Source organism: Pseudorasbora parva, chromosome 14, assembly GCF_024679245.1.
Source record: "Pseudorasbora parva isolate DD20220531a chromosome 14, ASM2467924v1, whole genome shotgun sequence".
Taxonomy (NCBI): domain Eukaryota; kingdom Metazoa; phylum Chordata; class Actinopteri; order Cypriniformes; family Gobionidae; genus Pseudorasbora; species Pseudorasbora parva.
In genome coordinates, this window is record NC_090185.1 from 26,448,829 (window position 1) to 26,461,943 (window position 13,115).

General features: G+C 37.3%; 1 long non-coding RNA gene across 1 annotated transcript; it reads left to right on the plus strand.

Moving 5' to 3' along the window:
- The first annotated feature begins 11,746 nt into the window (after window positions 1-11,746).
- Window positions 11,747-12,787, plus strand: LOC137039548 (uncharacterized). Its single transcript, XR_010897689.1, has 3 exons — window positions 11,747-11,819; window positions 11,997-12,030; window positions 12,398-12,787. It is a non-coding gene; the product is annotated as an uncharacterized lncRNA (long non-coding RNA).
- The last annotated feature ends 328 nt before the right edge of the window (window positions 12,788-13,115 follow it).

A 13,115-nucleotide genomic window follows, 5' to 3' on the forward strand; every position in this document is an offset into this window, starting at 1 on the left:
ACCACTTTTTGTCAACCACATGCTTGCATCTAATATAGATGAAGTGGATTTCACACATCTTGTAGGCAATCCAGACCTGCCTAATTGTTGAATATTTCAGGCTTGTACATTTTAATTTTAGGAATAATATATATATATATATATATTAGGGGTGTAACGGTTCACAAAATTCACGGTTCGGTTCGATACGATACACTGGTGTCACGGTTCGGTTCGGTACGGTTCGGTATGTTTTAGATACAGCAAAAAGAAAAGATTGGCAGATAAATTACCTTTTTTTATTATTTTTTTATTAAAACTAACAAAGTATGATTTTTTTTATTTTTTACATTGAACAATGATGGAGCTATACTTTACCCATCTTCTGTGTAGTTACAGGAATAAGACATTAGCTCTTTACATTAGCGTGTGCGGTGCGTGTTGCAGGAGCCCCACACCCTGTAGTGCTTCCACATATGCTGCATTTGCAGTCCGCAACTGATCCGCTGTTGCACACCACAAACACAGCATTGATTCATTATTTTTTATTTAAAATCCAAAAGTTTTTACTGAACATGCCTCGTCAGAATTCCAATTATCTTTGTTTACTCTTTAATAGAAGTCAGGTTACGTAGCCTACTACATTTAAACAACATTTTATTAAATTCATTTATTCATATTTATATACTTTAGATTTAGCTCACACAAGTGGCAAAACATTTAAACATAGTTTATAGCCTTAAATCACAAACATTTTAAATTAGAAACTTACAATAGTCTATTCAAACACAGCCGACTCTCGTCTTTTCTTTCGTTTTCCCTTACGAAACAAAAATATATTGCAATATACTAGAATTTATATTGCAATACATTAGAAAATATATTTCAATGTATCAGAAACTTCCTCATATATTTGAAAATATATAGCAATATATGGATGGACAACCTATTGCTATATATTGATTCATATATTAAAATACATTGATATACAAACAAAACTGAATTATTTCATGTATGTTTATTGAAACAAAGTATTTTTTGTGAGTTAAGCAAGCTCCTGCATATGTTTACAGAGGTTGATTAACAATAGCCCAAATCAGATGGTGCATGACATTCAATATATTTTCTATATTTAGAAAATATGATGGTGCATGACTTTCAATATATTTTCTATATTTAGAAAATATTTCTATTAGGGCCGGGACTTTAACGCGTTAATTAAGATTAATTAATTACGTGACTTTAACGCGTTAATTACGTGACTTTAACGCGTTAATTAATTACGCAAAAAAAAAAAATTACCACACTTATTTTTGCACCGCGGAACGTTTTTCAATGAATGAGTTTCGACGGACCAATTATACTGGAACACCAACTAGCGCTCCGGAGTCACGACAACAACGAACCATGTGAACATGAACGAAGCTATGGAACGTATGGAACGAAGAAGCTGATGAGACTGCGTTGCTTGGCCCCGTGGATGGGAAATTTTGTTTTAAAAAACGAAAGAATGGAAGCGTCGTCAAGAGTAGTGATGGCCAAATGAGGCTTCCTGAACCACTGAGGCTTTCCAGCCCATTGGTTCACCAAAAGGTTCATTTTCCTGAAGCCTCATGAAACAGTGTGCTCCCTAGTGACACCTGCTGTCCAAAGCAATGCATCGCACACAAATCTACTCATCCTGAACAACCAAACTGTCATAGTGTGGGCACACCCTTTTTCTATTGCCTGTGTATTAATAAAGTATTTTACTCTGCTTGTATTAACCTATGTACACACAACTCACACAAACACACAACTTTGTGTTCAACTATTCAGTAGATCTTTAGGTTAGTGATGATAGTGAATGCCCAGAATGATTGTAAATAAATTATTGTGAGTGTTGCGCTGATTGGGAGTGCAATAGTGCAGTGCTTATGGGACTGGAATTCTGGAACAGCAAATGGGAAAAGCTTTCCCTAATACAGTTCCCTAATACAGTCTAGTCTTATATTAATATTATTATTAATAATAATAGAAATAATATATATAATAATAACACTACTACTAATATAGGCTATATATATATATATATATATATATATATATATATATATATATATATATATATATATATATATATATATATATATATATATATATATATAATTACGTAGTATAGGTATTACACCTAGATATAGGCTAATTTACTCTAATAATCTACTGAACTATGTATAATTTACTCTAATAATCTACTAAACTAAGTATAATGTAATATAATATATAATACAAGCTATGATATATAATGATATCGCTACTACATACAACCAACACCTCAACACCAATGCAAATACCTCCTGCAAACCCCACAAGAGGCGCGAGGTTTCGAACCACTTTTATCCGAAAGCGATACTCCGAATGAAGCAATGACGTATTCAAAAGAAAACGAGGCCTCGTTTGTCATCGTCACGTGATTTTCACGGAAACGATACAAGCCTCGAATCGGGGCTTCATCTGGAACGCCCCTTTTTGCTCGACACAAGCTCCGGAGCCTCGCTTCAGATGTCCCATCACTAGTCAAGAGCATGGTTGTGTGCAAGCTATACAACAAGGAATTCGCGTATCACCGCAGCACATTGAGCCTCAAATATCACAAAAATGCTTTTGCTAAACTGGCAAACATGCACTGGTCTGCTGGACTGAAATAAATAAACAATATTTTGTTGATTAAGCTTATGTATTCAGTCATTATTCAATGGTATACTAAAAATACATGTAAAAAAAATTACTTCTCATTGTTCTCAGGTCAAATATTTATATGCAATTAAAATGTGATTAATTAATTACAAAGCCTCTAATTAATTAGATTATTTTTTTTAATCGAGTCGCGGCCCTAATTTCTATATTATATTTTAATCTGTTATATTTTAAAATATATGACAGACAGTGTACATTAGATTATTTCATATTTACCATGTATACAATATATATGATAATTATATACTATGTAATATAAATCAATATATTTAAGACATATGTTCCCATATAAATCTGATTATATTATCCAGTACATTGAGGTATATTATCTCATATAATTTTACATATATATTTACATATATATACAATGACTCTTCCAATATATAATTTCATATATTGTAGGATATATTTCAATATACATAGCAATATATTGAATAGTATAATGATATGTATTTAGTCAATATATGAAAACGGCAATAATTGCAGTATTGTCCCATATATTGCAATATATGACTTGCATATATAATATATTATTATATAATATATCATATGATATATTACCATGTAAATTTCACAATATATGGAGACACATGAAATATATTGTCAACTAATATATTGAGAAATATATTGTCAACTAATATATTGAGAAATATATTTTTGTTGCGTAAGGGTTTAACCCCTTTTAAAAGAAATCCTGCAGGTCAAAAAGAACTTTGCTTTTCACCCCCAAGAAAGTACGAGTGCTATCCATTATGGCGCATTTTTTTTAACCTAAATGCCAGGTAAAGTGTGGTTTTGTTGCTTTACTTGAGAGAAAAAAAGCCATGTGTTGACTTTGAAACAAGAGTATATTTTACATTATATGCATCTGTGGTGAAATTACTAGATTTTCGCGTCAGTACATGTTTATTTTAATGCGAACAATGTTCTATCACTTTAATGCAGCAACGCAGCGCAGCGCAGCAAAAAATAGACTCGGTACAAAAACGATCCGTGCACTGCTGCAGACGCACCGCTCCTGGAACAGACTGACGGACCGCATCCGCGTGCAGTGTGAAAACTGTAATCCGTTAACATGGGTACGGGAAAAAACGCAACGCACACGCACTGCAGACGGAGTGTGTGTGAAACGGGCGTTAGGTCTCATATCCGCGGCTATAAATAGACCACTCGCCGCGGTGATGTCTTTTGCCATTTGAATAAGTTGGAAATGTCTGTCTAAATGCTGCGGGGATAGTTTGTGGCTGTTTCTCCTTTTTATCGTCTTGTTGTCGGCGTAAATGAGTTGATTGACATGACATTAATTATTCCCGCTGCTGTACCCAACACCATCATAGCTTACAAAGAATCCAAAGTTCACCCAAACACCAGACCTGTTGGTTATTGGAGGATCTTCTATTTCTGGTTTGTTAAACGCAATAGCCATTTTGCCACGAGCATTCAGCGCGTAGCCTACTGAGTAAGCGAGCACCTGACTGAGCAGCCTAAAACATTTGGTGTTTTTTTTTTCTTTCACTTCGGCGGGGTCAGGAGCATTGGCTGTTATGTCGTTTTGGTTATTGGGCTAGCATGTTGAACGCATATTATTATATTTCACACACTTTTTTTATTTTCCAAATCTAATTAATTAGTCCAAGAACCGTTCGGTACATGATGCGTACCGCGTACCGAACCGAAAGCCTCGTACCGAACGGTTCAATACGAATACGCGTATCGTTACACCCCTAATATATATATATATATATATATATATATATATATATATATATATATATATATATATATATATATATATATATATATATATATATATATATATGTATGATACAGCTGCAAATAAATATTTGAACACCTGAGAAAATCAATGTTAATATTTGGTACAGTAGCCTTTGTTTGCAATTACAGAGGTCAAACGTTTCCTGTAGGTTTTCACCAGGTTTGCACACACTGCAGGAGGGATTTTGGCCCACTCGTCCACATAGATCTTCTCAAACACGTTTAGTGGAATTATGACCAAAAAGTTCTATTTTGGTCTCATCTGACCACATGACTTTCTCCCATGACTCCTCTGGATCATCCAAATGGTCATTGGCAAACTTAAGACGGGCCTGGACATGTGATGGTTTAAGCAGGGAAATCTTCCCTGCAATGCATGATTTCAAACCATGACGTCTTAGTGTATTACCAACAGTAACCTTGGAAACCGTGGTCCCAGCTCTTTTCAGGTCATTGTCCAGCTCCTCCCGTGTAGTTCTGGGCTGATTTCTCACCTTTCTTAAGATCATTGAGATCCCACGAGGTGAGATCTTGCATGGAGCTAGCCTGACGTGGTCATACTCAATTCTAGTCAGAATATGAGTCTGAAACTGCTCCATTGGGCTGTGATTATGGGGCGTGTTTCAACCGAACCAGGAAAGACATCAATTGGATAGACCTACAACCAATCAGAGCAACGAAGGGACGCATTGTCAAATGTCAACAGAGTTCAACTGCACTGTGTTGCCAAGTCCACGTTTTTTTCCGCAGGTTCTTTTCTATGTCGCGGGTTGAAGCGACTATTATGTGATATATAGACCCATGAGTGCGAATTTTAGCAGGCAACCTTGCCAAAATAACACATTTTACCCCCCAAACACATTTTTTTTCTCCGGAGAACCCCCCGAGAAGCTATTGTTTAGGGCTAGTAGTTGGCTCGTTTTGTTGTAAAAACTTGGCAACCCTGTCTGCACGCGCCCTGAAATCAGGCTGGAATACACAATCTTTGCCAGTGTTGTAAAATAATTTAATGATACACAGAGTACTTACCCAACATGATCATCATTTCTGAGAGAAATTGTGAAGGTGAATGCATATACAAACAAGCTCTCCATTTAGGATTCAAACAAATATAATCCAAGCCCCTTTGATGACGTGCATGATTATGTTACTATTAATCATCTGTCCATCATCTAAAGCCCGCCCTTGATGATTTCATTAGTCCGAAGAGTTTCTGTTCGGAGATAATTACTCCTCTATGGAGCAAGGCCAGACCGAATTGCCCGACCTAAAAATGTGGGCGGGGCTAAGTTCAGCTGGCATCCAGGCTAGCATGGAGCCCCACTCCTAGGGAGATTGACAGTCATGTTTAGCTTCTTCCATTTTCTAATGATTGCTCCAACAGTGGACCTTTTTTCACCAAGCTGCATGGTCATTTCCCCATAGCCCTTTCCAGCCTTGTGGAGGTGTACAATTTTGTCTCTAATGTCTTTGGACAGCTCTTTGGTCTTGGCCATGTTAGTAGTTTGATTCTTACTGATTGTATGGGGTGGACAGGTGTCTTTAGGCAGCTAACAACCTCAAACAGGTGCATCTAATTTAGAATAATAAATGGAGTGGAGGTGGACATTTTAAAGGCAGACTAACAGGTCTTTGAGTGTCAGAATTCTAGCTGATAGACAGGTGTTCAAATACTTATTTGCAGCTGCATCATACAAATACATAGTTAAAAAATCTAATATTGGGATTTCTGGATTTTATTTTTTTTGGATTATGCCTATCACAGTGGACATGTACCTACGATGACAATTCCAGACCCCTCCATGATTTCCAAGTGGGAGAACTTTCAAAATAACAGGGTGTTCAAATGCTTATTTTCCTCACTCATATATTTATATGTTTACTATTTTATGTATTATAAGATTTGTATATATATACACTGTGTAATAAGATCTTTCTGACACATACAGTACAGTACTTTGCTACTGAATTGATATAAACAACTTTAAATAGTATCAAGTAATTTGATTATGTTATTGCTTACATTACATTATTGCAAACATAGATTGTTTATCAAAACTTACAGTTGTCAGACCATCTTAAATAATTTACATTCACAAGCTATAAAGACATCACAACTTCCACATATGTGTCCCACGACTTTGTAAAACAATATATTGTGATTGTTGCTGCCTACAGTCTAAAGGCCCGCATTGAAGTACAAAACAACTTCTCCTTATGTGCTAAATGAATGCTTTACAGTAATTGAAAATGACACCTTGTGGGAGATAAATGCCGTACACATTACACATCGGGGTTTGTTGCTGGACTATTTATGGCCAAAGCTTCTGACACTGGTAGGTTATGACAGCGAGAGCACAGTAACCAAGGAAACAAGGAAACAGGCCTTCCTTAGCTCAGGTTGCACAAGTGAGGATCGATAAATCACCGTGGCCAGGACAGAGGCTTAAGTCAGGAGAAAGGAGAATAAAGTGCTTTTGTTGGCTTTTCCAGTTTGGCGAGCTCAAGATAATCTGCTATTCTTGTGAATTTTCACTTTAAGGGTAGGCCCGGATAGATCCGGGCCACCGAAGTCTGCAAACAGTCATATTCTTTTGTTTTATTTTTGGAGATTGAGCCACCTAGCCACTGTCTGGATCAATATTTATTCAGTCCACGCGGTGAGCACATGCTGCTCAATGATATGCAAAATGTAAAAAAGATTACAATAGGCAAATTCAATCCAAGCTATTGTGATGATCTTGGAATGCGAAAATCCCTTTCAGTATTCTGGGACTGTCTGTGAAGTCAGTGTGCAATTGCTTTTATCTCTGTCTTTGGGGTGTGTGTGTGTGTGTGTGCGGGGGGTGTTGGCCTCAGTAAGAATGAAAGAAGGCTAAAATAGCCCTGAGCTATCCAACATCAGTGGTCTTCAGCTTAACGTATTTAACGCGTTAAAAATATTTTATGCAATTAACGCAGCATCCGTTTTTCTTTCATCCTCTGGCGTTACATTGCTATAGTCTAGCGTATACACATAAGAGCAGTCCTAAATTAGTTAAATAATGTCTTAAATGAACTTAAAGAGTTAGAAAATGAGATGCGCATGACAGCACGTCACATCCGGGTCATGTTCGGCAGCGGCAGATCTTAAAGTGACAGCGGCCTAATAAAACAGTTGCTGTGATGTCTGTCATTAATCTTAATCAAAGAACAAAGGTAACAGAGAACTGTGTAGCTTACTAAGGATTAATCTATATTAAATTGATTATTTAAAAGTGTTAAGAGTTTATCCAATTTCTGTACATGTCTAATGGGTGTGAAGGGCACCGGTAAATATGACATTTATTTTAAGATTTAGTTTTAATGTTTTAATTTCACTTGTTATTTTTGAAAGCCTAATCATTTCGAAATTGCTCGATTGGATTGAGGTCTGGGGAATCTGAAGGCCAAGTCAAGACCTCGACTCGTTTTTGTGCTCCTCAAACCATTCCTGAACTGTTTTTGCTTTGTGGCAGAGCATTTTATCCTGCTGAAAGAGCCACAGGCACCAGGGAATACCGTTTCCATGAAAGGGTGTACGAGGTCAGCAACAATGCTTCAGAAGGTGGTCCGTGTCAAAGTAACATCCACATGAATAGCAGGACCCAAGGTTTTTCAGCAGAACATTGTCCAAAGCATCACACTGCCTCCACCGGCTTGCCTTCTTCCCATAGTGCATCCAGGTGCCATGTGTTCCTCAGGTAAGTGACACACACGCACCCAGACATACACGTGATGTAAAAGAAAATGTGATTCATCAGACCAGGCCGCATTCTTCTATAGCTTTGTGGTCCAGTTCTGATGCTCATGTGCATCGTTGGTGCTTTCTGTGGTGGACAGGGGTCAGCATGGGCACCCTGACTGGTCCTCGGCTATGCAGCCCCATACGCAACAAACTGCGATGCACTGTGTATTCTGACACCTTTCTATCAGAACCAGCATTAACGCCTTGAGCAATTTGAGCTACAGTAGCTCGTCTGTATGATCGGACCACACAGGTCAGCCTTCACTCCCCACGTGCATCAATGACCCTGTCGCCGGTTCTCCACTGTTCCTCTTGGAGCACTTTTGATAGATACTGACCACTGCAGACCGGGAACACCCCACAAGAGCTGCAGTTTTGGAGATGCCATGACCCAGTCGTCTAGCCATCCCAACTTGACCCTTGTCAAACTCGCTCAAATCCTTACGCTTGCCCATTTTTCCTGCTTCTAACATATCAACTTTGAGGACAAAATGTTAATCCAAAACAATATTAATACAAAATGTAAAAAAAAAGATAATGTTATCCACTTCACCTGTCAGTGGTCATATTGGTATGCCAGATCTGTGTGTGTGTGTGTATATATATATATATATATATATATATATATATATATATATATATATATATATATATATATATATATATATATTAGGGCTGTAACGATATGCGATATGAAATCGAAATCGCAATACGCAGGTCCACGAACCTGTATCGCGATCTGAGAAGGCAGAATCGCGACACACCCCTTCCAACTCCCAGAATTATCCTTCCTGTCCAGGTCCAACTTTTAAGTCAGCAGTATGGCAACATTTCAGCTACCCGGTGGAGAACAAGGATGGCAATCGTGTAGTTGACAAGACCCACACAATTTGCCGTAAATGTTTCAAGAAGCTTCCCCAACCGGCTGGCAAAGTGGTGTGAGCGTGGCGTTTCTGTTGCGTGTCATCTGCGGGGCGGCTGCGTGGCGTTTTCTCTTTCTTTGCACACCAGAAGCGTGTCTGACGCGGCGCTTCTGTTGGTATTGATGTACAGGAGGCCCTATACTTCATGTTAAATATATATTGCCTATTGGTACCACAAAGAAAACGTCGGCAGTAGCCTATTGACCATACAGATATATGGTATTGACGGCAAAATAGGCTACAGAATACTGTACAGAATAAAACTGTTTTGTCCCCCCCATATCGAGGTTTGTATCGTACCGTGGGTCAAAAATCGTGATACGAACCGAATCGTGGGTTTGGTGTATCGTTACAGCCCTAATATATATATATATATATATATATATATATATATATATATATATATATATATTTATAAACACTTCAATCACATGGAATGTTTTCATTGCTATTTTTTATTAAAGGAGATTTTAGGCTTAATAAGTATTAAAAACCTTCCATGGTAGTGCTGCTATAATACCTGTGCCATTTACATAACACCCTCTTTTTTAAAATATAAAGTGTTATAAATGTCAACATCATCTGTCAGGACTGTCAGGCAATACATGAAATCATTTTATACTGAAAGCTATTTAACTGTTATTCCTTTGCTTAATTTTCTTACTGGACCAGTGAAACCCCTGATGTTTTAAGAGGTGTATGTAAATGATAACAAGTTATATTTTTACCCGAGCCTTGAATTTTGTTTAGCTTGACACCTGCTATGGAGAATAATTTTCATCACAGTATAATTATTATTATGTAATTGCACTGAATTGTCTTGTTCAATCCACATTCTGGTTTTTTTATGTTTGATTTAACGCAGATTACCCATCCTTTTTTGAGTGCACTTAAAAAACACTCCACGGCACAATTAATTAATGATACGTTCCAGAATGGCCCTGAGTAAAAAGCTGCAGTTTCTGTGCCTTCAGGGAAATTCATGCATCATTCAGATCACTCTTCCCATCTTTACGCCTGACTGTCCTGGTGTCCTTTGTATTGTGGACCTCCCACCATAACGCACATTCCCGGAGTCAATGGGGTATGGAAAACTCATCATTTTGAGACTTTTCTCAGTTCGGCAGACAGACCGGGGAGGACTATACTACAGGAAGACGCAGAACCCTGTCAACCGCCACCTGTTACGGCCCACATTTCAGACACTTCCTGAGCCACAGAGCACAGAAGGTAGGTGTCATCGGGTTGTGAAAACACCTCTCACACGCCAGCATCAGAAACACCACATCAGACTTGGAGAAATGGGTGTGATATAATGAGCAGTCCATATTAATGACCCTGGCACAGTCCTGTTTAATCAGCCTTGTAGAGGTGCAATCTATGGAGCTTACAGTGAGCAATAAAGTCCTGTGGGCCACCAAGATCCGCCAATAGATTTACATTCGTAGAGATTAGCATGTGTGAAACTTCCACTCTACACTGTAAAAAGTGCTACACCCTCAAAGTAGGGTTTATATATTTAAAATAGTTATACTCTAGTTTATTTTATTTGTTTTATACTAAAGAGAATCAAAATACTTCCTCTTTACTTAAAATTTATCAGTTTTTATATAAAAAAAATATTTTAAATAAAACCATTGCAATTTATTTGGGTAGTTATTTGTATGTGGTTATTGTGTACAAGAAATGTTATAAAAGTGAGTTACACAATTTATTTGAGCTGCGTTGTCGATGTGGCAGGTGTGTTCATCAAACGTAAATATTTTACATTTTATAAGTTGGCATTATCCCTTTTTCTCTGGCGCGAGGGGACTTGCCCAGGCAGATGCAGTATCTCCCTCGGCACTTCAACTGATCATTCGATGCAGCGGATCTGAGTTTCAGGAACTGATTAACACGGTAAGTTGAACAAATTTAGCCAAATGACTGGTAATGTAAAGTCACGCGAAATCGCTTACTCCAGGGAGCTGAGGTTAGGTTTGCAAATTGTAGGCTACTGTGTAGCTAGCTATCCTGCACACATGGCAAGCTAAGATAGCTGCACAGTGCGGTCGATCGGCAGACAACAGTTAACGTTAATAAGTTAATATGAAATTAATAAGTGCTGTAGTCATGCCTACTATGTGTTTTACATCATTGCCTGTTATCATCGCCACTGTAACAACATTCAGGAGGGGCGTGTTTAAAAATGCAGATAGGTAGGTAATAATTCATTGCACAAATGCCCTCAGTTATATTTTTATATTGCACAGATTCAATTTCGGGATCATATGCGATCGAAACAGTAGCAATTTCAAGACAATAGTTCAATAGTTGTGCAGGCAAATAAGGGAAAGTAAAACGCGGGACTCTGGAATCAGTGATTATGTTAGTATACTTTTGCATTACTAATTCAGATGCAAAGTTTAGATTTTATAGAGGTATGCTTAGTAGACTATCTGTTTTTAGAGATTTTATCCACTTTTTTAATGCTATGTAGTCGATTATTGACAGATTTGTGGTTGAAAAACCCTACAACTTCTAACCCATAAATAAGTTGCATTTAACACAGATTTTTAACCTTATTCTAACATGCATTTTCCTGGTCTTTAGATACCCAAGCGCTTTTGTTACATGGAGTCTTCAAGCTTCACATCCAGGTAAGAAACACTGCAAAATAGATACACGGCTATAACTCATCACACGGCTAAAGAATACAGTGCAGAATGCACTAAGTCAACAACAGTATCTTTTTTGTGCTGTGCCACATTCAGAAAAATTATGAGAAAAATTCTGGAATGTTTTCATTAAAAAGCTTAATTTCTTTTTGACTTAAGATAGAAGGACATGGACATCTTGGATGACATGGGGGTGAGTAAAATTATCAGGAATTTTTTTATTTGAAAGTAGACTATTCCTTTATTAAGGGGATGACCAATCAGGTACATGCAAATACGATTGCATTGTTTTATTGTAATGGATCATTTGAACCAGGAAAAGCAACACTCATGGTACAGTATCATGATAGTTTAGTACCCATACTCAATGGCATTGTCATGATAGACTTCACTCTGGTCTCATGCTCTAGTCACAGTATCCATCTAGTATCCACCACTTTTACCAACAAAAATTAAATTTTGACTTTGTGTCTTATCTGTCTTCTACCTGTCTGCTATATGCATGTAATTTACAGTTTGTCTGACCAAAATCTTTATCTTTTTTTTGTCTCCACCAATAGAGTCGTGATGAAACCGAGGTGCATATTGAGCTTGGCAGTTTTAGCCCACGGAAAATGTACATGTGCCATCAACCCGACACAATTTGAATGATCATAGAAGGACAGCCCGTGGTCAGAGGTGTGCCAAACCTGTCGAAAGCCTGCTGCCTCCTGTTTGGACTTACCTATGCCCTTGACCTTAAGTATCCCTAAAAACTGATGTATACATTTGAGCTATATCAGTGGCTCTTTGTTGGACTGATACTTAATGTGGACTTTGGACTGTGTTCTGTTTTCTCATTACCTCATGAGGTATATAATCAACACCGTTGTGTCCAATGTGATGTTATGGCTTAAATTTACCTTTATCTAAACATTGCAGATTGGGCAGTTTGGATATTTTACTTTACTCTTCAGAACAGGTGAAAAATACACATATACAGTGTTTGTTTTATATTATTGTGTACATGTGCAAGCCACATTTATTGGCTGTTTTGTAGTCACTGTTAAAAGTGACACTGGTTGACATTAAATAAATATTATTGTCTTCAGTCTATCTTCCCATCTTTTTTTTCTTCAATTGAATGTGTAATTGTTATTAACAAAGTCTGATTATGCAAAGTTAATCACTGTAGTGCTTAGAATATAGACATTTAGATTTATTTGCTGAGATTATAGCTAGGGCTCAATTAAAATGTTTATTCACATGTGATTAGGTTAATTTTACTAAGAAAATACA